Here is a 6000-nt window from a genome sequence, read left to right on the forward strand (position 1 = left end):
TAACGTTTAGCCTCGCGTCTGTTTGCGAAAGCTGGCTGCGGACGTGGGTTTGACCTGGATCAGCTGACTTAAGGGCTAAAACGTCTTCAGAGCCACTCTTTTGTTTTGATTTAGTCTCGCGGAACACATTGAGCCATCTGAACGTGATTATTTGACCTTCAGCAGACTCTCGGTGTTTCCTTCACTGGTGTTAACCCTAGTGGGGCAGCCCCCTTTGGAGAAAACAAAAACAAAACCCTTTCCTCACGCTTACTTGGCACACACTGGACAAGGCCCAGGAAACTCATCAAGACATGAACAGACCTTTATCCACTGTCTCCCTCTCTTCCTTCCTGGGGAATATTGCACAAAGTTCACGTGAAGGGGAAATGAACTCGCCGTCAGTTACACGGGGTGAAAATGGGACCTGGCCAAAATGATCAATTAGTGAGTGGAAGGAACTAATATATAAATATATACATATGTGAAATGAGATGATTTTCTAAAATAATTTAAAGAATAAAATTCTGGGAAACAAAGGGTTGTTTCTGCTTGTGTGGTACTCATTTGACATGCCATTTTTCTGCCTCATTAATACCCTTACATTGTATTTTCTGAGAGCTTTGTAAAGTACAAATTCGGAAATTTCCATTAAAACTGGCTTCTGTTGGAGGATGTAGTTGGAATTTACACACCACCTCCCCTGCATGGCTTGTAGTTATTCCACATGACCAGCAGATGGTGCCACATACACAGGAAGGTATGGAAACATCTGTCTAATTGATAACAATTTATTAAAGATGTTCAGTATTCAACCAAGTAACATTTTAATGGTGATCTTATTGAATTTATTGTTTATCTGTTTCTTGTGTAAATTTAAATGTTACTTACAAGTCATGTCTTTGATCTCAGAACTAAGTGAAATATAAAAAAAACCTCAATTTACCAGTCATCTGCCAAGTGGGTCAACGTGGCAGAAGAGGGTGTGTAAATAGTAAATCTCCAGATGACAATATTTACAGTTTTAAACAGTTGTTTTAATCATCAGATCAGTGGCAGTTCTGTTATAAATAAATTAATATGAGAACTGGTGCTACTATGATTCAAAAAGGGGGAGAAGGCTGCAGGAACGTGAGCCTCTCCTCTGGGTCATGTGGTGCTGACTAACAGTCTTTATCAGCCCCCGGGGGGGAAACACTGAGTAAAGAACATTAACACTCAGCGGGAGAAAGATGGAGACTGACTGCATGACAGGATATATCCCGCATTTGATAAATCACATCAAGCTACAGTTTAATTGAGTTTTCCTTTTTCTAGCCATCTTTTCTGGTCACAGCCCAGAACTGATAAGGCCAATGTTTGGATACGGGGGAACCAATTTAGCCAACAAATGAGGGCTTGTGCTCCCAAATTACTAAATTAATTTATCCCACCACGCTGCTCTGCTTCAGATGTGTTTGGGAAGTTGAGGCCAAACGTTGAGATCCAGATTTTCAGCCCCTGCATGAATATGTGTTAAAGAAATAATGTAAGAAAATGAACAAATAAACCAGGCACTGCGGGAGCAGCGCGGTGACCCGAGGGGTTCTTTATGTAGACCTCTCAGACTTTTACTGGATTAAATGAATATAACCACTTCATTTCGAAGCTTTCTCTCCTTGTCCTCCCTCTCACATCGCTGTGTGATGATGAACATCTTGAATGAATGTTTTCTTCACCTTTGACCTCTGGAGCGCTCACAAAAGCACTTCACTACTACACTTTCTAGATAAAAGATAACAAACTGGCTTAGAATTCAGAAATAGGTGCTTTTAATAGAGTGATCACAAGGCTCTGAAGGAACTTCCTGGAACATGTTACTCACGTCAGCGCCTTAATGTTCTAAACGAATTAGGCCCTGTAAATTAGGTTACCATGAACCATAAAAAGTGGGGAAACGACCTTAAAAACAACCAAGAAGAACAGTTTCTTTGAAAGCAGATGGTTCCACCTTCACACGTGTGAAACCTGAACCTTTAAAACAGCAAAGCCAAGAACTATGGTTATTATTCCAAAACTGGAGGCTGTAGTCGCTCCAAACTGTTACTGAATTAGATGGAGAGACGTCGAGGGGATGTCCCTTCATCTCTTCATCTTCATCATTCATCTGTCGATCAGAGGATGGAAGCTGTTACTGTAGCGCTGTGGAAACGGAGGAACACAACAACCTTTCTGGCATCACTGTTTCTCTACTCATGCCTTTAATGTTCTTTTCTGCTTTCACCCACATTCAGGTCCAGGAGGTCTAGACTGTGCCCCTCCCAGCCAGCTCCTCCATCACAACGCCCCACCTTTACATGGGATTTGTAGTCCCTACAGGATGTCCTCAATATGTCCTCCCAACCAGACATTTTAATCAAATGGCCAAACACTGCCCTTATCCAACCGCCCCCCTCAGGGTGGGGAGGTATTTGTGATCATATTTTTTGGCTACCAACCACAGCACACGACGAAGATGAGTGTCGGGATGCGAGTTGATCAATAAACTCTTCTAGCTCGGTTCCATCTTTACCACAACAGATCGATGCAGCATCTGAAACCCCGTGGGGGCTGCACCGACCCGTCTGTCACACATCTCCCAGCCTTCAATCACAGGAACAGGACCCCGGGATCCTTGCCCCCCTTCCCTTTGACATGGAGGCGTTGCTCTTCATCCCGGGAGCTTCACACTCGGGTATTCAGTCCTGAAGGTCACCGTCTGATCTTTATTCATATATTATCTGTTACAATTCAAAATTGTCTATAGGTGGCAGAAAAACCTTCTTTCAACAGGAAATCACCTTGAGCAGGACCAGGCTCATATGAAGAGAGCCTTCTGCTGATGGACAGAGGGTTGAAGGAGGAAGAGAAGGGGCGCTAGGTCAGGAAGAGGAGGAGAATAGACACTTACAGCATACATGCACCCAAGTAGGGTACAGAGGTCATCCAGCGTCCCAGAAATCCACATCCTTCCTCTTGAATCTGAGGGCCGACTGACGAACCAGCGTTTCTCTCCAGCGGCCTGGTGGGCCTCTCCGGGAAGGCTGAGGCAGGATGCCTCCATAGATGGAGCAGTCTCTCTGCTCCCCTCCCTTCCCCTCTGCTCAATGCTGCAGAAGCGTGGCAGCCAGGAACCCACCCACAACCTCCACCTTCCCGGCCCAGGTCAGTGCTCTTGTAGGACTCACCAGCTGTCTCAGAATCATCACTCAGCTGTGTTCGGAATTAGTTTTTGGAGTTGACTAATCTCCCTCTAAAGCTATGGGGCCTTTCCCCAGGAGCCATATTAGCAGGACTGTGCTCAGCACCTGGTGCTCCGGTGTCTCCAGTTTGTCCCGTTTCATCCACCACTTGGTTGCCTGGAGAAGTCAAATGCCTCCACCTTCCCACCTGCCTTTACCTCCCGAGGAGAGCTGAAACTTTTAACATTTTTCATGAATAATATTCAATATTCATTGTTTTTTAAGAACCAGACTTTGCCAACTTCACTTTCTGTCACGAAAAGTGACAAAAAGCTTTAAAAAAAAAAAAAAAACTCGGATGATTAATTACCCCACAAAGCTTTTGACATTGTTGGTTAAGCTAATTAACTGTCAATAATCCATCGCTAAAGCCAGAATAATATTGTTCCGAAATGATTTAGTAACGGTTAGTAGATAATATTTATTTCCTGGTGCGCTCTGAGTAACCTGGCTTTGCTCCACAGTTGGCATATTTAATCATGGCCTCATCGTCTACTCATCTACGAGAACATGCCGTTAAACGTACGAAGATTTATGGCTCTGCAAATGTGCTGTTCTCCTCGACTCATGCCCGTTGGAGGCAATTTGTATCCGTGTATCATCCATAATGAAGAAGTCACGGAGCGCGCATAACGAGCCGTGTCGGGTCGGCTGCCACAACGATTAGGCAGGAAAATGAGGGAACACACATGATCGCCTGCTGACACACTGACAGATTTGATTCTCTTTCCTTCATGTGTCAGCGCGGAGACACGCCGCTCGACACCCAATGTGACGGGAGAGGACAAAAAGGCAGATTTGTAGCGGGTTATGTAAGATCCAGCGAGCAGACGCGCCTCTCCAGTGGGAAAACACCAGTCCCGGCGTGCGTAAGGACACGCGCGCACTCATGTGTTTGTGATGTGCTCTCTGGGCCCAACGTTTGGCAAGTGTGTGCGTGTTGGAGGGGAGGATGGCTCTATAGAAGAGACGGGAATGTAACTATTGATTTTTATGCGTGCAATTGCGTGTATGCAGCTGCTGCGTGCCCTACCTCAGATCCATAGTTCATGTAATTAGTTGTCATTTACTTCGATTTTAAGTCATGAATTATGCAGTCCCTGGTTACGTAAAGACGTAACTAGTAATTACACCGATTAGGCAGTATAGCCCCTGCATTTTAGTGCAGATGATGAGAGATGGTTCCCATCTCATGTGTGTGTCCGTCCCGTTGCGTCGTTCCCCCCCTTGTCCGCTGCTTTAATATGTTGCTCATAATAATAATGATAACTGGACAGCAAGCGTCCAGCGAAGGTCGCTCTTAAAATTCCCTTTATTGTTCATATTCTCTCAGTGAGTGAATTTATTCAGCTTTGCACCCTTGTGACCGGCGGATGTGCTAATTGATGATGGACTGACAGGCCTGTCTATTGATCAAGGTGCTGTCCTGGAACCTCTCAAACCAACACAAACGCGTGAGTAATGTGCATTTCTGACAGGCCTTTTATAATGTGCCCTACCACTGTTCTGTCAGCAAGGATGCAACCTAATGGCCCCGTGCTCGTGCACGGTCGCCCCTTGTTCGATGATGCTAGTGCTTTATTTCATAGCAAACGCGCAGTTGTGCAGCCCAAACGATCCATCCCCGGCAATGATGCGTTCTGGCACGGAGACACCCTCCCTCGGGACCAATAAATCAAAACTCAATGGCTTTCTTTAATCCGAAGGATGGTGTTCCTCAGTTCTCAGCAAGGCCCAGTCAAGCAGTCGGAAGGAACATGAAGCGGAACAGACTCGGCGGAGCAGCACTGGCGATAGACCCGGCGCTGCCTCATGGCTGCTGAGGCGCTGGGAGGTGCGGACCTGTGCTGCCGACCGTTAAAACGAGCAGAGAAGCAGACTTGTGCAACTGCAGGCCACGCTCAGTTGAGACTCCGATGGCGGATCTGCAATGAGGTGCAGGAGTGAGGCGAGATAGTAAAAAACCCTCTCAGGTGATGAAGAAGAGCAGGACATTCTCCATCACGGGAGCCCCGCGGGGGAAGCACAAACGGGCTCTCTAATGAATACACACATCGAGGCTCCACATCCCCAATTTGATCACACTCCAATAAGTGAGGGTGGGGGCAAGGAGAAGCTGAATGAGTGAGTAGGTGGTTTAGCTGCGGAAATTGCTCCCTGATGAGGTTGAACGCAACGCAGCCAGACTACAAATCTTGATATTCCCCGTGCCAGATAAGACGCACGGAAGTTGAAAGGCGCGCACGATCAGATCAGGGCACGTGAGAATGTGCAGCCAGCAGTTGTGGAGATGTCCTCCTCCATCATTCCTGTCTCCGAGAAGATAAAATGCTGTTTTTGCTGAATTCTTTTGAAAGTTTGATTTTCTGAGAGCTTTTTTGGTGTCAAAAATGGAACCTTAACAAATGTTGTTGATGGTTTGGGAAAAAGGTGATTTTTATTCACTTGAAAAATCTTTAGACTTTAGGGGTCCTTCTAACCAAGTTTTAATTGCTTCACATGTGGAAACGTGAATGAAATGGGAAACCTTGGAGGAGGCTGACGTACTGAAGCACCTTCAGGGTTTAACATTCATTTCCACAGTTGAAAACATCTGCTAACGGTGAACTTTGTCCGTGAGCTCTCCAGGGTGCTGATCCTTGTGCAGCGACATTGTGCATGCGCACACGGCTTCGTGCATCGCTTTGTGCTCGAATTCATCCACTGATGCCGTCTAGATTCAGAGAGGAAGTCTTTAGCTGGGAAATATGTGACTCCAGAC

The sequence above is a fragment of the Takifugu rubripes genome, chromosome 3 (genome assembly GCF_901000725.2).
Source record: "Takifugu rubripes chromosome 3, fTakRub1.2, whole genome shotgun sequence".
Taxonomy (NCBI): domain Eukaryota; kingdom Metazoa; phylum Chordata; class Actinopteri; order Tetraodontiformes; family Tetraodontidae; genus Takifugu; species Takifugu rubripes.